This window comes from Mustela nigripes, chromosome 5 (assembly GCF_022355385.1).
Source record: "Mustela nigripes isolate SB6536 chromosome 5, MUSNIG.SB6536, whole genome shotgun sequence".
In the NCBI taxonomy this organism is placed as follows: domain Eukaryota; kingdom Metazoa; phylum Chordata; class Mammalia; order Carnivora; family Mustelidae; genus Mustela; species Mustela nigripes.
Genome location: NC_081561.1, coordinates 110,375,929 through 110,401,255, shown reverse-complemented (window position 1 = coordinate 110,401,255; position 25,327 = coordinate 110,375,929). Strand labels below are relative to the sequence as shown.

Here is a 25,327-nt window from a genome sequence, read left to right as displayed (position 1 = left end):
TAGGGGGTCAAAATTAGGAATAGGTAAATACCTTAACATTTGTACTATTTCCTTCGTTTAAATAAGTATGTTAGTTTTAACTATGAAGTATTTCAAATATACAGAAAAGTACAGATAATAATACAGTTGACCCTTGAAATTTGGTTAAGAGTACCAACCCCTGCACAAAAATCCATGTATAGCTTTTGACTCCTGCAAAACCTAACTACTTTAACCTACTCTTGACCAGAAGCCTTACTGATAACATAAATAGTTGATTTTTACATATTTTACATGTTATATATTTTATATACTGTATTCTTACAATAAAGTAAGCTAGAGAAAAGAAAATGTTACTAAGAAAATCATAAGGAAGAGAAAATACACACAGTGCTATATTTATTGGGAAAAAAAAAAAAAAAAACGGGATGCCTGGGTGGTTCCGTTCGTTAAGTGATTGCCTTCAGCTCAGGTAGTGATCCCAGGGTCCTGGGATGAAGATCCCTATGGGGCTCCCAGCTCAATGACTAGTCTGCTCTCCCTCTCTTTCCTGCTCCAGCCCTTTCTCATTATCTCTGTCTCTGTCTCTCCAATAAATAAAATCTTAAAAAGAAAAAAATCTTCATAAAGGTGGACCCACACAGTTTAAAACTGTGCTGTTCAAAGGTATAACAAAACATCAAGTACCCTTCCCCTCAATTTAATAAATGTTGATATTTGGCAATATTTGAACTTTTATATATTTTTTTTTAATTTATTTGACAGAGAGAGAGAGCACAAGTATAAGCAGGGGGAGTAACAGAAGGAAAGGAAGAAGCAGGCTCCCCACCAAGGAGAGACCCTGATGCAGGGTCAATCCTAGGACCCCAGGATCATGACCTGAGCCAAGGCAGACCCTTAACCAACTGAGCTACACAGGCACCCCAATATTTAGCAATATTTGCCTCAGACATGTATAAAATAATGTAGTAGATACAAATAAAGATACAAATAAGGTGTTAGAGATACCATTCCTCACCTCACTAGGAGAATCACAGATGCTGACATGTACCCTCCCAGTCCATTTTCTTTAATTTTCAGTGTTCTATTAAATTGTTTTATTCATTTCTTTATTCTTGAACAATTACGTTGTTTCCAATTTCTGCTAATACAAGGCTGCACGGACAGTTTTGAGTACGCCTTTCCATTTGAGAGTTCAACCACAATATGTAACCTAAAAGTAGAATCACTATCTTGTAGGTATACACACTTTTTTTAAACTATGTTAGTCACATGTATACACACTTTCAAGTCCATAGACCTTATTAAAGTACTCTTCAAAGTAGATACACCAGACATGGTCGCTGCAATGCTTTGAGCTCCATAGAGTCAGCATCGGGGCAAGCGAGACTCAGACAGGCATGGGGCAACTCTGTGCTTCACGGAGGAAAATAATTAAACATGGGCAGAGAAAATCTGAAGAAGCCAAGAGGTAAAATGTCCTCATGTGCATCCTTTGTGCAAACTTGCTGAGAACACAAAGAAGCACCCAGAGGCTTCAGTCAACTTCTCAGAATTTTCTAAGAAGTGCTCAGAAAGGTGGAAGACCATGTCTGCTAAGAAAAATGAAAATTGGAAGACATGGCAAGGTGGACAAGAAGAGAAAGAGGAAAAGAAAACTTATATCCCCGCTAAGGGGGAAACAAACAGATGTTCAGGGATCCCAGTGCACTGGAGGCCTCCTCTGGCCTCTTCCTTGTTTTGTGCTGAGCTTCACCCAAAAATCAGAGAACATCCTGGCCTATCCGTTGGTGACATTGCAAAGAAATTGGGAGAGTGAAGTAACACTGCTGTATATGGCAAACAGCCTTATGAAAAGAAGGCTGCCAAGCTAAAGAAAAAAATATGTATAGGATATTGCTGCATATCCAGCTAAAGGAAAGTCTGATGTGGCAAAAAAGGGAGTTGTCAAGGCTGAAAAAAGCAAGAAAAAGAAGAGGAGGAAGACAAGGAAGATGAAGATGAAGAAGATGATGATGAATTAGTTGGTTCTAGCAGTTTTCTTCTACTCTACAAAGCTTTTAAATTTGTTACACAGATCACTCCTTTTAAAGAAAAAAAATCGAAATGTAAAAACATAAAACAAAAACAAAGCAGCTGTACCAATGTATCCTAAGACCAGCAGTTTTTGAAAGTTCTTATGTTCTGATATTATTAGTAAAATATCATATGACCAGTTTTTAAGTTTTAGTAATCAACTTTCATAAAATGTTGTCCCATTTCCTTTTAAGTTTAATATATGTTTTGCTTCCCAATTCTTTATTGGTGGCTTGGATTGAAAATATTTTCACTGAGTAAGGGGCTTATCTATTTTATTTTATGGCTTTTTTGTACAGATCTTCTTTATTTTAAATAGCTAAAGTTATCAACATTTTTAAGCTTTGTGCTTCTTGAGTCTTGTGGAAGAGCTCTTTTCCGAACTTCCAACATCATAGTTATTCTTGTTACTTTTTTTTCACACGTTTCAATTTGTCCTTGTTTTTAATATATTTAGGATTTATTTTGTGTATGGTGGGAGGTAAGCTTACAAATCTATTTTTCCCATGTGCTTCATCAATTGTCCCATATGCTTCATCAGTTGTCTCACCATATCTATTATTTTATCTTTCACCATTGACTTGAAAGCCACTTCTTCCATGTGTTAATTTTTCATATACATACATGGCTATTTCTAGGCTCCCTATTCTGTTTACACTGATATATTTGTATATCCTTCTGCCAGTACAACATGTTTTAATTACTGTATCATTTATAACAACTCTTAATAAATGATAGAGTTAGTTCATTCTCTTTAATCTTCTTCCAATGTTTTCTTTTAGGTATTTTTTTTTTTTGTCCCTTTAATTCATCCATAGAAATGTTTGAAACAGCTTTGCAAGTTCTGAGAAAATTTAAGATTTAGGTTGAACTAGGTTTTGTTTTGCTAGACTATTTTGGGGAGAAGCAAAATTTTAAAATATTGAGACTTCCTGACCAAAAAAATGGTATTATTCTCCATTTATTTAGATCTTCATATATATTCTTCAAGTATGTTTTTTAAATTTTTCTACAAAGTCATTTTATGTTAAATTTAATTTCACATATTTTATAGTTTTGTGGCTAAAAGAATACAGTGTTTTATTATTTATTTATTTATTTATTTATTTGACTTTCGGTAGGCTCCATGCCCAGCATAGAGTCCAGTGCAGAACTTGAACTTCAGTCCTCTGATCAACACCTGAGTTGAAATCAAGAGTCGGATGCTTAACTGACTAAAACACCCAGGAACCCCATAGGATGTTTTAAAATTACATTTCTAAACCAGTTTTCTCTGATGTATTCAAATGCTATTAATTCTTATATACAGATTTGTAGACAATATCCTCTCTGATTACTTCTAATTTGTAAGTAGACTCTCTTAAATTTCATATGTATATAATCATACCATCTGTGACAATGGCACTTTGGTTTCTTATTTTTCCTTTCCCCATATCTCTTATTTATCTTCCATGTCATATTAAGCTTGTGAGGACCTCCTCAGCTGGTCTCTATTCAAATATTGTCTCTTCTCTTCTCCCATTCTTTCTATTTTCTTTCTGGAAATATATAAAATCTCTATATTTATAGATGACATACTTCTAGATCTATAGAAATATATGTAGATGACATAGAAAAAAAAGAAAAAGAATTCCTATTAGATGTATGTTGGATCATATAATTCAGTTGCAGCTATTCTATTGTACTTTCTTTTTAATATTTCATTTCCTATCTCTATGTTAACCTAGACAATGCCACAGGGCTACCTTTAAAGTCTTTGATTATCTCTTAATAAGAACCAAACCAGATATTTGATCCAACCATTCAAGTCTTAATTAATTATTACATTTTTATAATTTTGAAACATATTTTTTAATCTGCATGTCATATTCTTTTTTCATAGAGCCCTACTATTTCTTTATGGTTTTTATTACTTCTTTTAATACTTTGTTCATTTAAATCACTTTCAGATTATTTATTTATCTCATATTCTTGGGATGCTTATTTTATCCTTATTTTTCTCTGTTAATTTATCATTCAGGGTCTACTCTGGAAACAGAAACCATATCAGTAATTTGAATGGAGACAATTTTATATAAATAATTATTAATTAGTAAAGGCAGCTAACAACAAAACAGGATAAAAGAAGATTGTAAAGAATACACAAATAGCAAAAATAGAGAAGAGCTATTACCTCTAGAGTTGAGGGAGGTACTTAAGGTAGAAGCAAGTTTGGGAAAGGACCTCAACTATTCTTACCTCACCCCATCAAAGCTGAGATTTATACCTCGGCCTTGGAGAGGGTGTAATTAGAGCCTGCTGGGTAGTAGGGATTTCTGGGATAACATTGGTCAGAGCTCTTTCCCAGGAAGCTGCCACTGAGATGCCAGGAACATTTGCTGAGATACCATAGGCCAGAGCTGTTCCAATGAAAACTGCCTGCTAGGGTATGGGCAAATCTAAGATGGTATGTAGAAAACTGTACTTCAAGGTGCCAGAGAAACTCGGTGGAGGGTAAACTCTATTGGGTCTTCCACATAACATTGATAGCTGGGCCTTAGGAGATGAAAAAAAAAAAAAAAAGAGTTCAAAACTGGGAAGAAAAGCCTCATCCCCTCCACTATGCCTTGCAGGACCCCTCCAGCACCCTCTATTAACAAAACATACCATTGAATCACCTGGCAAAGGGTCCAGTTCCATTATTAAAAAATCAAGACAGGAGGTAGACTTGGATCTGAGAACCACTAAGTTCACAACTGGTTATCTTGGTCAAGTTCATTAACTCTCAGTTTAATATAAACCCCAAAATAGTTCCATGAAATCAGTAGTATCCCCATTGTATATGAAAGAAAACTGAGGTTTACAGAAGTGATGTACTTGTCTACAGTCATCTATCTAGTAAGGTAGTCAAAAGAAGACTTCACTCTGATAACGTGATTCCAGAACCCTCTCTTAACCCACTGCACTCTGCCTTCAAATTCACCTGAGTCATGCCAATTAGGAAACTGTTAACAGGTGTCCTGGCCTGGGCTGAAAAGGCAGCCATAAGAATGAGTAGGAGACCTTTCAGAATAAGATCTGACATTTCATAGACCAACTAAATATAATAGTTACTCCAGGATTCCAGCGTAACCTCAACTTCCAATGTTCTACCCTGTGATCCATAAGGGCATTTGCGTTTTACAAACATAAGTTCAGAAAACAAGGGCTTTGTAAATCTAAGGTATACATAAAAGTCAAAAAATAAATCCTAAGAGTAGCATAAAACAAACTCTAGTATTCATCTAATATGATTTTATATAAGATTTATAGCTAATAGTTAGGTTTATATGTAACAATTACACAAATACACACACACACACACACACACACACACACACACACACACACGTATATACCCTCCAGCACAATATTCTTAGGTCTCAGTTTGTTTTTACATATGCTATAAATATTCTTAAATTGACTGAAAAAGAGAACATGTGCACAATTTTATATAAATGTGAACTCCTGTTCAAGTTGTTGTTTGCTTAGCTTTTCTCAGCCTTCTTTGGCTTTTAGTGTCAAAAGATCAATATACAATAATAAAAGCATTTGAGAGGATGTCTAATTGGAGTTTATTTATCCTCTAGATATCCTCTCAATCACTTTTAATATTGTATATTGATCTTTTGATAGTAAAAGAAAAAACAAACTCAAGACCATCCCCTTTTCCAAAGTATCCACATACTAATCCCTAGAATTTGTGAATAAATTATGTTACATGGCAAGGGGGAATTAAGGTTCCAGATAGAATTAAGATTAGTAATCATCTATCTTGAGATGGGGAGATTATTCTGGATTATTCAAGTGAGCTCATTGTATTACCTCTAAAAAGGAACACAGCCTTGCATACAGCTTGATTTTAGCCTGTGACTCATTTTAAATTTCTGACCTCCATATCTGTAAATAATAAATTTGTGTTATTATAACTACTAACTTTGTTGTCATCTGTTACAGCACCTATAGAAAACTAATACATCCTGTCCCATCATCTGAATCACTGAAATTTTAGATTTAAAATCCTGAAATCCCTTTTCAAATAATAATCACAGGGATGAATTAATTGATCTTATTTATTGGGTCACACATCCAGAGTCTGTTCACATTGTAAGGTCTCCTCTTTGAATTTTCTCTTGTTTGTATGCAAATTAGTCCCCATGTCTAAGCCCTGCAGGTTCACATTCAGAATTGCTATTTTAAGATAATAATGTCATATTCACTCATTCAATTATTCAGTCAATAAGCATTTATACCTCTAGCTGGATCTCAGACACTAATACATTACTCATGCCCAATAGATGTTTCAACTTAGTATGTCCAAAATCAAATTCCTGATTTTCCTACCCAATCTATAATTTCCACCATCTTCTTCACTTCAGTAAATGCAAAATCCATTCTTCTACTTGCTCAAGCCAAAATGCTTGGAGTCATCCTTGACTCCTCTCTTTCCCTCACACTGCCCAACCAATCTATCAGCATATCCTGCCGGCCGTACATTCAAAATGTGCTCACTACTCACCACCTTCATGATCACCATCCATTCAAGCTACTATTCTCTCTTGCCTTAGAGCTTCTAACCATCCCTTCAGTCTATTCTCCAATAGCAGCCAGACCCATCACACTGAAAACATAAGTCTGACCCCTTCACTCCTCTGCTCAACAATTCCCATCTCTCCTATCTCACTTGGAGTAACAGAAGCCCTGCTACCTCCTCTGCTGTCCACTATCATGTCTATGATGCTTTACAGTATTCACTCAGCTCTAGGAATACAAGTCTTCCTGGAACAAGTCACACTGCTGCTTCAGGGACACTGTTTGCTGCTCCCTCCCCATGCCTCATTCCCCCAGTGAGGCCTTTCTTGCCCACTTTTTAAAAAAAGCATCCCATTCTCCTCTCAACCCTTGTCCTACTTGATACGTAACTTAACCTGTTTCATTTTTCTCCATAGTACCCATCACTATCTGACAAATTATATATTTACTTGATTTGTTGATTGTCCAATTCCCCTCAACCCCACTAAAATATAAGCTCCATGAAATCAGAAAATATTTTTTCACTGCTTTACCCTCAGCACCTAGAATTGTACCTAGCACATAATAGGCACATACACAAATATTTTTGAATAAATAAATGAATCAATCAACCAATATTGAGCTTCTGCTATATAAATAACTGTTTCAGGCCCTAAGGATATGAAGATGACTGAAACACAATATTTGAAATTGAGGAATTCAGTCTAGAGCAGCACTGTTCAACAGAACTTTCTGTGATGATACAATGTTCAATATGGCAGCCACTAGCAAATGTGTCTACTGAGCACTCGAAATGTGGTTACTGTGACTGAGGAAATGAATTTTTATTGTATTTTATTTTAATTACTTTAAATTTAAACTGTCACATGTGGCTAGTGGCTACCATATTTGACAATACAGATGTAGAAGAGATAGAGAATTTACTTATAATACTGGTAAGAACGCAGTGGAACTAGTGTCACAGTAGAGACATGTAATAAAATGCTGTCTGAACCCAGAGAAGAGAGCCACTAATTCTGCCTGAGTTTAATTTCCTCCAATAGACACTCTAAGAGCACTTGCTGTTTTTCTCTCACACCATTTTGCATTGTTGTAATTACTATTTATTTACAGTGATTTACTTGATTTCAATCTTCCTTATTAAGGTATAAGAGCTAGGGCTGTGACTCTCTTTAGCTACTGACAGAATTCTTTGCACACAGTAGGTAAACAATAAACATTGGTTTGACTGACTGACAAGTGAGATAGTTATGGGAGCCTCCTTGAGGAGGTGACATTTGAGTTGGATCCTAAAGGATGAGTAGGGGTTTGCTAGGCTAGTACCAAGATAAGGTAGAAGGGTTGGTAGACAGAGAAAACAACAGGTACAAAGGCCAATAAGCATGGGAATTTCAGCACTTTCATTAGTGCCATAGGGAGTTCAATGTGGTTGTAATACATATTTAGATAGATGTACTCACTTCTTACTGCTTGACAGTTCAAGTTAACAATTTTGTGAGTAAGAAAATCCTAAATCCAGTATGAAATTAAGAGTTGGACAATTGTTTAGAGAACTGTTATAAAGTAGACTTAGAGGGGCGCCTGGGTGGCTCGGTTGATTGGGCAACTGCTTTTGGCTCAGGTCATGATCCCGGAGTCCCTAAATAGAGTCCCACATTGGGCTCCCTGCTTGGTGGGGAGTCTGCTTCTCCCTCTGACCCTTCACACTCTCGTGCTCGCTCTCTCTCTCATTCTCTCACTCTCTCTCTCAAATACATAAAATCTTTAAAAAAAATAATAACAAAGTAGACTTAGACTTTTTCAAATCTTTAGCCCATAATAGTCCTATAAGAAGTATAGACTAAAATTTTTCTTTTTCATGGTTTAGAATATTATGATATTTCAGTTTATAGGGGCCTTAGAGATTATTTAACAGAAGACTTCTTTGGTCAGATGAGGAAATTAAGACTCAGAACACAGTAAATTAATACAGAGGTGGGACCATAATCCAGATGTTTTAGCTTCCATTCTGGAGTCATTACCAACACATGGCAAATACACAACCACTTTTCATCCCCTCACTCTGACACAAAGCAAGATACTGGTCCCACAATATGTCCATTAATAACATCTGATCAACTTTTAAAACATACAAGGAAAAGACTCCGTCATAAGTTCTCTATGAGAACTATCAAGGCTGCCCAATAGAAACAACCATTTTAAGTCTCAATAAATAGTAACAAACTTCAAAAGAGTTATTTTACTAGTGAAGTGTGAAATGAGTTACTATTTTTGCAAGCACAACAGGGTGAAAGTTCTGTGTAATATGTTAAAATGAAAATTGTACTACAAGTCTGGTATCCCATCCTGATTTAACCATTCTCTAACTGGGTTACCTACAGCAAATGGTTTAACTTCTCTGAGCCCCCATTTCTTAATTTCTCAAATGTGGGTGTTTGATTTCCAAGGTCCTGTCCAACTTTATGGTTTTCATGTGATTTTGCTGAGTTGGAAGAAAGAAAAAAGCAGCAGAACAAATTCTCACTTGGACGAGGTTTACTATGCTGTTTCTCTGCAGTCAAACCAACAATCTTAACAAAATATGACATCGTTGATATCTTTTTCGATCTCTATATCTATCAGACTATGTATGTCACATGCCCCAAAACAAGCACCAGTATTACATCCTTTTCAGTATTCTGCACTTGATGTGTGATCCAGAAATTTTGTTGACTTTGATGTCTCAGCATCTTACCCATTTGGTACCAGTATTCCAAGGTTCAAGATTCATTCTGAGCATTTCCCAGGGGTCTTACTTTGCAAGCTATGTGTCTTCATTACCAAGCTACTACCAATTTTTTACATTAAAAATATATTGACTTCCCCACATACAGGTTGAATAGAGGATATGTTTATCTGTCTTTGTGTTATCTTCCTTTACAATCTCTGAAGGTCCTGGAAAACAACAAGGCCTAATTCATAACAAACAAGAAAAAAATAGAAATAGTTTATTGCTATGGAGGCAGTTTTTGCCTTATTACATGATATGCATATATGTGGGTCACCTTCGTTTCCACCACTGAAATATAAAACTTATGTATTTTTCACTAAGTTCCACCTTTCATGAACAAATGCAGGAAAAAATTCTCCTTTGACTATTTCTTTTAACACATATGATGTTGATCCCTACTTTCTTGAGCTCTCTTAGATACATACCTAAGAATTCACAATTTGTCTCTTAGAATATGAGAATAATCTGCAAGCACAATTAAGAACAGATGGTTAAAAACTTTAAGGTAGTATTTGCATAAAAAGATCATCTTACTCTGACACTGTAGAGTTTTATATTACTTTTAAGTGTTTTCCCTGAAAAGAGTACCTCCTTCCTTAACCAAAAGATAACAAAAAATTTGGCATATTTTTTTACTGAAAAGGAAACCATTCCTAGCAAAGGCACTATGGGAAAGAAAATAACACATAAAGGAATATGATACACTGTAAATAAAGATGTCATTTCTGCTCAAATGTACGAGAAACTTACACTAAATCTAATAGACTTTAGCCACTTCATTTTGTCAGTACCCAGAACAAACGTGAAGTAATTCAAAAGCCTCTGTACCAATATCATGTGCTTATTTAAATAAATAAATAAATAGATAGATAGATACAAACACTCCAAAGCGAGTTCATTGACTTACTCTCTTCTATAAATCATGGTAAATCAAGTTTGCTAGCTTAGTTGTCTTATGTTCCACTGCACTTCTGTCCTGTTCTGATTTACAGATAGAATGTTGGCATTAGCAAGTTTGTGAACAAGGTGATGGAAACAGTTAGGGAGAAAACTAATTAAAGCAGACATAAACTCTAAAGGAGGAGTCAAAGTTCAACCAGAAAAATCTAAAAATCTGGTCATTACAGAACTGCCTGATAAAAAACAAATTCAAAAAAAAAAAAAAAAAAAACAAATTCAAAAAATACAAATGGCCCATTCAGTAGAGCAGCCTGGATGATCCTGTTTTGTTTCACATAGAAATGGATCAACCAGACCACAGTTGATTGGACTATTGCTGATCATGTGAGATAAATGCAACCAAAAGTCAGCTAGCAGGGAGCTTCAAGATGACCAGGTATGAAAAGATTTGCCAGAAACAAAGAAAGGTCCAATAAGATTCTTAACATAAACAAAGTTCTAAACAGATTTTATTTCCAATAATTTGATTTGAATAAATGAAGAAAATTGGGCTATTAGCTATAAGAAATAAAGCTTTAAAGTGTTCTAAGATCAATGAGCAGCTAAAAGCAAACTAGGGTCATAAAGAAATCAAAGATATTAGGAAGCACAAACCAAGAGTGAGCAAAAGCTGGACGTTGATAAAATGGGTGAAACAGTGAAGCAGTCATTTATTAGATGAGACAAAATGAGACATAAATTAAATAAGAGAAGATAAATGGAGAATCTAGAATCCCTAGAACTACGTTGGATCTTCCACTGATCCTGTGCTATTTTCATATTCTTGCATTTCTGTGACACTCTTTCTCTTATTTATTCTTCATAAAGTCCCTAATCACTTAAAATAGCCTGGAAATCAGAAATGCCTAATATGACCTTTGCCCATAAACTCTAGGGGTTTTATTTTCTCACTGATCTGTTAAAAAAATTCTTTACATATCAAATCTATAAATCTAAAATATGTGTTTATCATTTGGCTTTTAACAAAATAGTAGACAGCAGCCAGTTTTTGAGCAGCTACCATGCTCCATGCACTGTAAAAATCACTTTACAGGAATTATCTCGAGTCCTCAAAATAACCATATGATGAAAAAAGCTTAACACTAGGAGTTTGACAAACTTGTTTAAAGTCATTGAGCTAATAGAAGGAAAGAAGAGTTGGAATAAAATTAGGTAAGCATCACCATTCTTTATTATAATAATTATTATTTTTATTATTATTAATTTTTATAAAATACACATAACATAAAATTTACCATCTTAACCATTTTTAAGGGTACAATTTGGTGACATTAAGTATAGTCATACTGTTGTGCAACCATCAGCACCATCTACCTCCAGAACTCTTTCATCTTACAAAACTGAAACTTTGTCTTTTAAACAGTAATTCCCCCATTTCCCACATTCCCACACACACCCTGGCAACCATTCTATTTTCTGTCCCTATGAATTTGACTACTCTGGCTATTTCATATTATATACAGAATTGTGCTTTCAGAACTGGTTTATTTCACCTACATACATAGTGTCCTCAGTGTTCATCCATATTATAGCATGTGTCAGAATTTCCTTCCATTTTAAGGATAAATCATATTCCAAAATATATACCATACTTTATCCATTCATCTGTCAATGGATACTTGGGTTGCTGCTTCTTAACCCTTGGATATTGTGAGTAATGCTACTATGTATACATATATCTCTATAAATCCTTGCTTTCGATTCTTTTGGATATATGCCAGAACAATTGCAGGATCATATGGTAATTCTATTTTTAACTTGGGGCTGGGGGGGGGCAATTGCCATACTGTTTTGCATAGCAGCTGCAACATCCACAAAGGCTCTAATTTCTTCATACATTCACCAACGTTTGTTATATTCTGTTCTATTATTTTTATAGTAACCATCTATTCTTCTTTTAATTTCTGTGTTTGGAGTATGTTTAAAATTCAGAAGTTTTAAAATTTTTATGTAGATAAATTATCAATCTTAAGGTTTAAATATCTTGCTTCAAAACTTTTCCCCATTTCAAGATTATATAAATACTAATTTCTACTACATTTTCTGTGACTTCCTTAATCCATCTGGGATTAATCATGTGAAGTAGAAGCTAAACAATTATTCTTTGGTCTTAATGATTAGATAATTGTCCCAACGTCATTTTTAATAATCTATTTTCTCAACTGGTTTGAAATTCTATATTTATTATGCATTAATTAATTATATGTAAAAATAAATTTCTAAACTACTTATTTGTTTCAATACCATAAAAACATTGTTGACTATTATAGCTTTATGATGCATTAAAGTACCTGGTAGCACCAGTCTCATTTCATTACTCTTGTTTATCTAAAATATTCTAGGCTATGCTCACATGAGAGGTTTATACAGGTGTAAAACAGTACCACCTAACTTAATTTCATATCAAAGATATCACCACATTAGAGAATAATACAATATAATTAATGTGCACAATGATGACTCCAAAAATTATCACAAAAACGAAGTGTGCTTAACAGCATTGCCAGAAATAAAGCTAAAAAGAATATGATGAATTTTAGTGAGGTTTATGTAAAATAATAGCATTATAAAATAAAATTTCAGATCTTCCATATCTAAGAAACAGAGCGAATACTAATATTATACATGTGCAATTAAAAAAATAATCCTGCAGCACAGGGATGCATAGGTGGATATTAAGCCAAACTGCAGTTAGCACTTAGGGGTCATTAGTGCATCTTTTCCCAAGACATGAGATCTTTGAATCCTCCAAGGACTGTTGTACTTCCTTTCTCATCAAATCATGTAGAGTCATTATTTTCGTCCAGCTATGGCTTCTCTCCACTCTCATTCATATGATCGCTAAATAGTTCTTCCAGGTTGATAGCTATGATGCCCTTCCTGATCTCAAAGAACATGCCCCTCACCCATTTATAGCCTCTCTTTCCTGAATCACTTCCTTAAGATGACTAACCTCTCACAGACTTTGCATTATAATATCCAACAGGACATTCTTCCCTTGACCCTTTGCCACAGGTCTAGCATTATCATTTATACATCATTTGTCAACCATACTGAGTCAAAAAATGTTTTCCAAAATACAGATGGCATTAATAGAGGCCACAGAGGAAACTACACAAATTGTAGACACATTTATCTCAAGAAAGCATGGTAGAAGGCTCATTAACCAAGAAGATTTGCAGTATAAGGCACTAACATCTATTTGCGATGTATTCAGCAAAGAATCCAACACAGCAGGTTTCATTGACACAGAAGCTAAAGAAGCACCTTGAGCACAGAAATATATATTTTAACAGCATGTTGTGGCCTGGAAAGGGCAAGACTGAAAGCAGGGTGATGGCAACACTTCAAAAAGTAATGGAAACCTGAATCAAGTCAATGGCAGCAGGAATGTAGAGAAAGGCATGATGACTGGCTGAATATGAAGAGTAAGGCAGCAGTTTTCATCAATAACTCCCAAGATTATCCTTCAGTTTCTTCCACATATTAGTTTAGTAAATCTTTATTAAATGAATGAGTGAATGAGTGAGTGGTTTGTTTAGAATCATATTCAGTGCTATTCAAAGGGGGTGTGTCTACAGATAAGATGTCAAATTATAGTTTGTTGCTGGTCCATAACAAGATAGGGAGTTCATGCCAGAAGGTAAGATAATTAGGTCATAAATTATAGTCTTTAATTCAGCAGATATTTTTATTGTTTCTATGAAGGATACAGTACATTGATTCACATTCTGTCATAACCTCTTAATTTCATTAGGAACTAGCACTTTAAAAAGTATTATGATTCTAGATCCTAAATAACAGGCAACTAAATGTGAATCATCTGGGAATCCAGAGGTGGTAATACCTTCTGATGATGTCTATGGGATCAGTGCTAAACAAAGAAGCTCTTAATGCCACGGAGGGGTCTAGAACAGACCTGGAGATTACTGTGATTTTTCTGAGGAATGATTATTTGACTGATATATGGGCATACTTGCAAAAGAGTTCTTGCCTTGAGCTCAGGGAAATGGCTATGCCAATATGTCTGTGACCTATGACTGGATTAAAAACTATATTAATTGCCAAAAAAAAAGGTAAATTGAACCACATAATCTAATGATTATTTAAAATATCTCACTTCCTGAGCTGCAAGTATCAAAAAATTATATATAAAAAATTGGTTTGGTCATCTGCAGAACTTTTCTTGGTGGTTTGTGAATAGGAAATGGACTTCAGAAATTCATCATTCAATGAGTATGCTTTCAGCGGCATGTATTAAAAAGTCCTAAACCAAACTGGCTCCCCCAAAGAGGGAACTTTCTTGCTCACATAAACGAAAGTCTGGAGGTGGGCTAGCCTTGGGTCTTGACTTAATACAATGACTCTAGCCACATACCCCTGCATTGCTCTAGGTTCTTCTCTCCTCCATGGGGACTTTACCCTAATATTGGCAGAAAAGTAATTACAACCATTCTGACCTTACACCCTTACTCTTTCCATGGTTCCCTCTGAAATGAGGGCAAGTCTTTTCCAGAAGTGTCCCTCCCTCAAATCTCCTTTTATGTCCCATTTGCCCAAATTGGAGTATGCACAAATTCTTGGACCAATCCCTCTAGCTGAGGAAATGACACGCATATTTAAGTCTGGCATCTAAAACAGACACTAGCTTGGGAGTAAGGCTTTACTGTGATTTTCTTAGACTAATTAGGGCTCATCCTTCTAGTTGAGGTCAGTGCCCCAAACCTCCTGCTTGCTGTGAAATGGATGACTCAACCCCTACATCCAATACAAGGTCCAACACAAACCTCATTAAAGAATAGAAAAACTACAGTGTAAACTAATAAAGACAAACAGTAATTTAGAATGTTATAACATGAAGAATGTCACAAGGGATGTTTTTGATAATAGATATTTCCAAAAGAAAAATAGTGCCTAAAAAGAACTGGGAGACTGTCAGTGTGTCTGAGTCTAAGTGACCAAAGAAAATTATGTTGTGATTCTAGAAGATGGATTCCAGTAATTTAGGCAGAAATAACCGTAGGGCAAAGAAGGATTAACTCCAAGTTATATTAGCCTGAGGAGACTTCCCTTGGGCAAAACCTAATCTCTTTGCTGTAAATTCTATGCTCACCAAGCAACCTTCTGAATTATTATTTGTCCTTCTGAGTGGTTGACCCCCACAGAAATGGAGTACCTGCTGAAGAAATGCTCCTGATTTTAAAATGTTTTATTTCCCATGGTAAGTGGGCACTGTGGCTTATAAATCATTCTCTTTTGTATTTTGTTAGAGAGTTCTATCCTGCAAAGCTTGATCATACCATCAAAATAATAAAAGTGAGATCTCAGAAAGGAAAAGCTGAGGCTTAGACCCAGGACTATAATGTCTCCATCAAGGTATAATTCTGACAAGGCCTGGCCTGAATCTGCCACTAACATCTCCCTTACGTGGGAACTATAAAATATCTGAGCAGCGCAACATAAAATCCACCAAGCAGTCCACTGTTCTTTAATTGAACAGAGGGCTCTGAGAGAAGGACTTAAGTGTAGGGGTTATGAGTCAAGTCTTTAGAATAAATGAGATTTGGGGATACATTTTGGCTCCTCCTACCAACTGTGTGAACTTGAGCAAGTCATTTAACCTCCAAGACCCAGTAGCCCCAGTTATGAAGTGGTGAATATTTCAAAGTTGTTATAATGATTAAAGGAGATAAAGTTCACAGAGGGCCTAATGCAAAATTAATAGGTTTTTCTGTTGCTGCTTTCTTAGTATTGTGGCCCTTGTGTCAATATTATGTCCTCTGGGTTTGACTAAAAGGTATATGCTAACCTTGCTCAATACAGTGCTCTACAGTAAGAGTTCAGAGAATGTGGTGGAGTGAGTCAACTGGAGAAAATGGGAGACAAGTGTAATCTGAGACACCAATGTAATTTGTAACATCACATCTTGATCCAGATTAAATCAGTGTGAAGCCCCAGCATGGGTAAAGTCTGATTGTTGTCTGCTTCCTAATCAACTGGTATTAAAGTATCTATCTTATTTAGTTCTGAATTGTTTTTAAAAAGAAATTAGAAAACACCACAGAACATTAATTTACAAAAAGAAAAGGTCTGGAGCCTGTGTTATATGAGGAATAAAGAAATTGAGTATATTTAATCTTGAAATAAGAAACCAGGAGAGAAAAAGTGAGAAATGTCGGCCTTCCTCAAATATTTAAAGGATTGTCATGTAGAACAGGGAATAGAGAAAGTCTGTGTACTTTTTACTTGTCTGTCTTCCCCGTTAGACTAACAAATTTGAGAGAAGAGAATGCATTTCATCCATCACTGTATTCCCAGAAATTGGCTTGGTTCTGGCAACACAAGTACTCAAGAAGTACTTGTTGATTGAATAAAAGATGGATGGAGGGATGATGAGATGCATGGGTGATGGGATGGAGAGAGGGGCAGATGGAAAGATATTGTTTAAAACATTATGTTGATGTCAGAATGAACATCAGAGATGAGAAAGCCAAAGTTCTAAAATAGTAAAAGGTTTTCTTAAGGTCACTCAGCGAATTTCTGTGAATGGTGACTACACCACAGCACCCTTGATATCTAGTTCTGTATTCTTCCTACTACTACTTTTTCTGTCAACTTCCTTTCATTCAAATCTGGTAGAACTGAAAGTATCATGATGAAAATATAATCCTAATGTAGGACTCTCTTGTAGGCTGAGTTACATACCCCCAAATTCATATGTGTATACCCTAACCCCCACTACCTCAGAATGCAACTGCATTTTGAGATAGGACTTTAAAGAGGTAATTAATGTAAAAGGAGGTCACAGGGCTGGTTTCAATCCAATATGACTTATGTCCTCATATGAGAAAATTACGAGACAGATACATACAGAGGTAAGGCCATGTGGAGACAAGAGGGAGTGGGTAAAAGGTGTGAAGGTGTTCAAAGATACAAACTTCCACTTATAAGATAAAATAAGTTCTGGAGATATAATGTATGTCCAGCATGGTGACCACAGTTAATAAATTGTATATTTGTAAACTGCTAAGAGAATAATTTTTAAAGTCCTCATTATAAGAAAAAAACTGTAACCTTGTGAAGTGATGGAGGTTGACTAAACTTATTGTGGTGATCATTTATCAATATACACAGGTATCTAATCACTATGTTATATAGAGATTAAACTATATGTGATATATATAGTGATAAAACTAATACAATGAGTCATGTCAATCATATCTCAATAAAACCAGAAGAAAAAGAAATAATTTTGTCACATACATATCTGTAATTATCTCTTCCTGCATGTCACCATCTTTCTAAATGCATACACATAAGAAGCAATCACCAAGCAGTCATGATAAATCTCTTAAAAATAAATAAATAGGGGCGCCTGGGTGGCTCAGTGGGTTAAGCCTCTGCCTTTAGCTCAGGTCATGATCTCAGGGTCCTAGGATCGAGCCCCACATCGGGCTCTCTGCTCAGCAGGGGGCCTGCTTCCTCTTCTCTCTCTGCCTGCCTCTCTGCCTACTTGTAATTTCTGTCTGTTGGGTAAATAAATAAAATCTTTTAATAAATAAATAAATAGATGGTTGATGATTCTACTCCATTCTAGAGCCATCCGACTCTAAGGATGATATATTTTTTTAAATGTGTACAAGCTTTTTTAGGCCTTCAGTAAAGTTACTGCAATTTTTGGCCTCCTAATAAAAATTGAAATTCGAATTACAAGACAAAAATGAGACCTCTATAAATTCATCTTCAGCATCTATACCAATTTGATTCATAGATTTTTTTAAAAATGAGAGAGGTCCACAGAAGAAACAACCATGCTGACACATTTATCTTGGATTTCTAGACTCCAGAACTGTGAAGAAATAAGTTATGGCAACCATAGAAAACTCAGAGCCCTTTCCTCATATAATGCATGTTCAATCTATTTAATTCAGCAGTTTTGTATTATAGCACTAAAGAAGTTTCTTTGATTTGCATATAGAGGCCTCTAGCGACTGCTGCCATGGACATTATAGACACTTTGGTATGTCCTCATTACAACACTGCATCTCCATCACTTCAGTCTCAAAATAATCCCTATAACATTAAGATACTTAGGACATAGAGGCTTAGACTGATTCAGTGACCTATTCATAGACACTAAACTAGTATGTAGTATAATAGCCAAACTATGGAAAGAGCCCAGATGTCCATCGACAGATAAATGGATAAAGAAGATGTGGTATATATATATACAATGGAATATTAGCCATCAAAAAGAATGAAATGTTGCAATTTGCAACAACATGGATGGAACTAGAGGATATTATGCTAAGCAAAATAAGTCAGAGAAAGACAAATATCATGTGATTTCACTCATATGCAGAATTTAAGAAACAAAACAGAGGATCTTAGAGGAAGAGAAGGAAAAATAAAACAAGATAAAAACAGAGGGGAAGGCAAACATAAGAAACTCTTAACTATAGGCAACAAACTGAGGATTGCTGGAGGGAAGGGGGGATGGGGTAATAGGGTGATGGACATTAAGGAGGGCACTGGGTGTTATATGCAACTGATGAATCACTAAATTCTACCCCTGAAACTAATAATATATTATATATTACCTAAATTGCATTAAAATAAAAAATAAGAAACTATTATGTGTAAAGGCACAGAATTCAAAGGCACGTCTTCTGAACCCCTCATTCTAAGAATAGTGGCAAATGTTTATCAAACGCATGCTATGTTCCAACTTTATGTTATGTACTTTACATCCATTATCTTATTTACTCCCTATAACAAACACATGGGCTAAGTGCTACCATCAGTCTGTGTTTTGTAGATATGGGAACAGAGAATTCTACAGGCTAAGTAAGTTTCCTATGATCATATATGTATAACTGGTAAGATCATGCTTTGACCCCAAGCCACCTCTCTTCAGAGCTTGCATATTTAACCACTGTACCTTACCACCTCTAATTCATAACAGTCTTCTCTTCCTGGACCTCCTTCACATGTCAGCCTGGCATAATGCTTGCTTTCTCCAGCAAATGCTCCAGCTGTTGCTAAAATTTCCATCCTCCATGCCCCCCACTTTGCAGAGCAGGTGCACGGAGCCCACCTCTGGAGTAAGGAACTCTCTGCCTTCTAAATGCAGTGGGTGACCTGGGGCTTGACATTTGATGTCATGACTGACAGTCTCCAATTAAACCATTTTAGAGCAGGAGGGGTTTGATGCTACTGTATTTTTTCAGTCTGAGCATTTGGTGGCTTTCCTCCTTGATTTGGGATCACAGCCAATGTAAAAACTGAAATCCTTTCTGACAATGTTTGCTGAATTGCCACAGTGTATTAGTCCAGATCCCCGTGGACTGCCTTTCTCTTTGTGCCAGCCTGTCACTGTAGAAGCAGCAAGGAGAGTGACCTAGTGCTTTTAGTCTAGACATACAGTCATCGGAGGCCCTCAGGTCTCTGGGCAAATTTACAAGCTTTTGAGACAAGGGCTTGTCTGATAACAAAACCAACACCTGATAAATGACACCCTAAAGATAGAGATCTCTGCAAAGCAATGTAGAACTGACAGTCTTCTTAGCATGTCATACTATTTCACCCCATTTGCTTTTGTTTGGTTTGATGATGTCAACCTTGTATCCAGAGCCCTCTTTCCAAATGATGTAGATTGTCCTCTTTGGTTCCAGAAGTGCCCTCACAGGCCCTCCCTCCAAACAGATAAAAGGTGTGCTCCCTCCATTCTTCCACTGCCTTTTGGAGTTACAGCTGATCTATCAGCAATCCCTGGAAGGTTGGTAGGAAAATCCTGCAGCTCTCGCCACCAAGACCCACCATACTCAGAGCAAACATGCCTAGGAAGAGGCCTGCAAAAGGAAATGACAGACAAATATGGATCTTTGTTTATGAGATCTCTATGTCCAGATTTCCATTCAGGGCTGAAGAGGGCTGCTACAAACAGGAAAGGGACAGAGTAGGGCATGAACACTAAGCTTAGTAAATGGCTTTAATAAATACCTCCCAAAATAAGCAAGCTGAAGCTAAGTTAAGGTCAAGAATACTTTTCTCTGTTTCTCTGTCTCTGTCTCGGCATCTCTCACATGTGCATGCACGTGCGCGTGCACGCGCACACACACACACGCCCCTGAAACTACCCATTTTATTTATGGAGTTCCTAGAATGCCGGATGATGTGGCAAGGTGTGAATTCCTTATAAAATGCAAACAGCCTGGGCAAGAAACCGTTGCAGACCATTCCAACCAGTCACTCTGGCTGCACTGCAAGCCCGGGCTCGAGAACTAAAAATCTATCTCAGATAATTGACATTTATTTGATTGAAACAGCAGGGTGCCCTCCATCACCATGGGAGGAGACCATATGGAAGAACAGTGCGAGTAGAGATAATGTTTGTCTACTGAGTGTGCCAATGTGTTTAGATTCTGGGGATTCCAGTATGATAATGTTTCAGCCAAATTAGAATCAGATTAATTGCTCTAATCTAATGGAAAGACAATGTTTATCAAATTATTGCTCTTTTCACCACATGATATTGCAGTGTCATTATTCTTTGGATTTAAGAAAGGAAATGAAAAGACTCTTGTAACACATCTGTTCAAGAGTTATATGATAGTGCTTCTCCCACTACACACAGGACTGAAATGCAGTTGGCAATTCTGTGAAGTAACCAATAAATTAAAGTAAAAGATCTGTAGTGGATAAATCTGCTGGAGTCCTATGATATCAGTTCATATTTTCATAAGACAATCTAAAGTCAATTAGCTTTTTCCAGATTTGAGAGATTTTGTTCTTCATATTATGTAGGGAGTGTTTTCCTCTATAAATGGGGAAGTACTTTTTTGAAAAACCCTAAGTGGTACTTACAACAAAATTCTAACACTCCTTTCCAAAATACCAAAATCAGTCCAATTTCTCAACACCCATAGAGGAAATGGGGCTCTATGGATGTGGAGGAGGGGGTGCAATCATCTGTGGCCTTAAGTCACAAAGCACCATCAGCTCCTCAGCACTAAAGGGCTTGTCCATTTTATAGCTCCACTCTGGCCCATCATTTGCATCCCTGGGAATTCTCAGAGGCTACAAACATCAACTAAGAGTCACTTTAGAGAGGTACAGAGAGTCACACATGAACCAAGGGCTTCAAAGAAAGGTACTGGTGATCAGCCGGTGCTTCCCAACACCTACTAGGCTGCACGCCCAGCTCCAACAGGGAATTTGGGAGGAGTTACAGAAGGATTTTTCTGCCATCCACATCTCCGTAGGGGACTCTGTTGGTCCCTGCAGAGCAGAGAGGAAGGATCAAGTGGCACGATTTGTATGTTCACTCTTCTGTGTACACTGATTATTTCAAAATAATAGCAGCACAAAGCCCTCAAGTGTTCAGGAAGGCTGTGGGGAGGTAACTGTCAGGATTCTGCTGGGCCACATGCCAGGTCAAACCCATTGCCTTTTCTTTTAGAGCTAGTGTCTTTTGCAGAAGGATCTTAGCAAGTGGGACCAGATAAAACAAAAGATGGAAATTATGTTCTTTATCATTAATTCTACATTATATGATACTTCTAATAAGATACTTCTAATATGATACTTCTAATAAGATATTTCTAATAAGTTAAGAGATCTTAACTTCACCTCCCTTTTGTGGTTGGCTCATCATACTTAATGATTACAAAACATTGTATCATTAAGTTTGAGGTCCTTTTAGTTATCTATCTCCCTCCCCAAAATAGTTTGTTATATTCTCCAATTCAAAATGACATAGTCACAAAATGATATAATCACAAGGGCTGAACAAAGATTCAGGTCCAGATTTTAATTTACACCATGGTTAACTTCTCAGTTGTACCTTAAAGACATTCCTAGAACTTGAAAAAATTTTTTTAAAAAGCATGATTAGACTATCGTTACTGAGTTGGTCTCAACAATATCTCAAATGTCATTGTAGACCACATTTGCGGGGTGTCGAGACAAGGTTAGGCATATGTGAATAGAGTCAATTGCTCTCTGATCTGTCCAAGCTCAAATTTGCTGTGATTTTCATGTTCCTGCCTCAACAATGGGCTCCCCTGGGTTAAAAAAGAGTTATTCTTGAGAAATAAATGAAGAATATCGTAGTTGTATTGATGCCTATGAAAACAGTGTATGTTTTCCAAGACAAAGCACAGAGCTGTAGATCTTCATTAATTACAATGCACTGGAACAAAAGCAAATGCAACCACTATAATTAACAATGCAATGCCTATAACCCCTGTCTAAATGCTTTCATTTCACTATAATTTAACAGTAAGAGCCTGAGAAATTATTTTAATCCTTATTTTTGCAATTCATTTTGAAAAGGTTGTGAGACTCAGTCTGAGGCATATTCATACATTCATTTACATTTTTATTTTAAATGGCTTCATTATCAAACTTCTTTAAACCCTACCCTATCATTTAGAACTGAATTCCAAAACTTTATTATAAACCAAGTATTTGAACTAACATCTGTGGGATTCATACAAATATTGTAATATGATGGGTATATATTTTACCTCTTTCTGTGGGAAAAAGAAATTCATTCTTAACTGAATCAAAGGAATTACTTCAGCAATATATTCAAGTAGTTATCAACTTGGGTAACTTATAACAAACATGGAAGAACAAGCTGCCAATACATAAATATTTACCTAATGCTTATACTGTATACATATTCAATACAAATAAGATGTCACCCTGGCCCACCAGTTAGAAAGGTAAAATAAATAGTAATGAAAAATTTTAGAAAACACTTACATGCTGATTTAAGTAGTTCTGTCACCATAATAGCAACTCAAGAGAGAGAAGTCAGTGTTAGAAAAAGTGAAAAGCTACCTTTAGAGAGAAAGTAGCACTGACATTACCTTAATAGCTAAATATGATTTCAATAGGTGGAGAGAAGAGTAAAAATAATAACAAAAGCAAAACACAATGAAGAGCAAGAGTAAAAGGACCACTTGCTGATAGAGGAAATACTTAAGAATAATCAAGAATAACATTGAAAAAATAGTGAGAGAGAATAGCCCATAGGAAATGTCAAAAACATGGAAATGGACCTAACTTGGTAGAGTAGTCAATGTTGAAAGCAATGAGGGAAATAATAAGTATGGGAACTTGGTAGCTAGATTATTTGGAAAAACGAAACCCTGGAATTAAAGAGGTAAAATAAGGAGCTGACAAGATTAGGACTTCAGCAATGGACTTCTAGGGAAGATGGTGAAATAGGAGGATCCTAAATGCAACTTATCCCATGGAAATACCTAGATAATACATGCATCAGCATTCATAACGCAGAAAACAACCTGAAGACAGAACAGACTCTCCACAGCTAAATGTAGAGAAGAGGCCATGTCAAAGAGGGTAGGAAGGGCAAAGACACAGTTGGGAAACAGGTCAAACTGCAGGAAAGTCCACAGGAGGCAGGGGTACTACGGGCACAGAGAAGAGAGAGGAACAGATGCCACACCAGGCACCCCAGGCACAGAGGACCCAGACTGAGATAAACTGGCTTTGAAAACCAGAGGGGTTTAACTTCACAAGTCCCTCACAACTAGTGGGGCTTAACAACTGGAACTTTAAGAATCAGTGGGCTCCAATCTGAGAGTCAGCAGGGCAGAGCCCCTACCCTTAAAGAGAAAACATAACAAACAGCCTCACTCAGATACTTCATAGGCGTAGTTTGAAAACACCTCGTATATATATATGGCAGGGAGATTTATTTACTAATCTCTGAGCATGGGTTGAAAGGAAGGGATCTTTGGAAGACTTCTCTAAGAACAAAGAGCTGGTAGCACCATTTCCCTCCCCAGCCTCCCAGTCTAGATATATGGATATGTGTGGGAACCAGTGCAGTACAAACATTCTTCACCTAGTTTGCTAACAGCACCCTCCCACCCCCAAATTTTCCTGCACAGCTGCTCTCTCCAACCTGCACTCTGCAAGAGTTCTCCAGAGTTGCTCCAGGTCTCCTCCTACAGCAGACCAGCACAAACCTTGCTAACACTCCACCACATGTTCTCCTTCCAACCCAGCCTAGGCAGGAGTCCATCCAAAGCAGCACCACAAGTATGACAGTATGCAAACAGCCCCAACAGGGGCCAGCACCACTCTGAAGTGACTCCTGTCCCAGGGAGAGGGGAACATAACACACACACCAGTTCAACTCTGGCCCCAGCAGTGGGCTGGGGGCAGATATCTGGTGTGACTACAGATTTTGTTCACCAATGAAAGTTTCTCAGGGGACAACACAGGGAGTGCACCCTGTAGTTCTGAACAATTGCAGTTCTAGCAAATGCCAGGTCTAACCCAACTCAAGGAGGCCCCAAACTGACCCATAAACAACACAGGAATCAAAACCTGCACATGACAGGCAAAGAGAGCCAATGCAGACAACTGGACTAAAGGCAAATGCTGCTCAGCCACAACAGTAGGGCACACACAAGAGATACCCCTAAAGCACCTGCCAAACACCCCTGAAGCACCAGGTTCTGGTGAACAAGGGACTCTGAAATGCAGGGCATTACAGGACCTCTTCTTCATAAGACTACACTTTCAAGGGCATGAGACATAGATGACTTTCCTAACACATGGATACAGACACAGAGAATTAGAAAAAAGGGAGGAAACAGAGGAATATATTCCAAATGAATACACAGGACAGAGAGACAAATCAAGAAACAAACTCTTAATTATAGAGAAAAAAACTGATGTTTAACAGAGGGGAGGGGTGAGGGGATGGGTTAAATAGATGATGGAAATTAAGGAGTACTCTTGTCATAATGAGCACAGAGTTATGTATGGAAGTATTGAATCACTATATTGTACACAGGAACTTAATATAACACTCTATGTTAACTAACTGGAATGAAGGAATGAATGAATGGAAGGGAGGGAGGGAGGAAGAAGGAAAGAGAGAGAGATGGAAGGGGAGAGAGAGAAAGAAAAGAAAAGAAGGAAAAGGAAGGAGGAAGGAGGGAG

At 36.8% G+C, this 25,327-nt stretch overlaps 1 pseudogene; it reads left to right on the top strand.

Annotated features, from left to right (window-relative positions):
• Positions 1-1,419: 1,419 nt before the first annotated feature.
• Positions 1,420-25,327, top strand: part of LOC132018695 (high mobility group protein B1-like) — a 97,242-nt pseudogene continuing 73,334 nt past the window's right edge.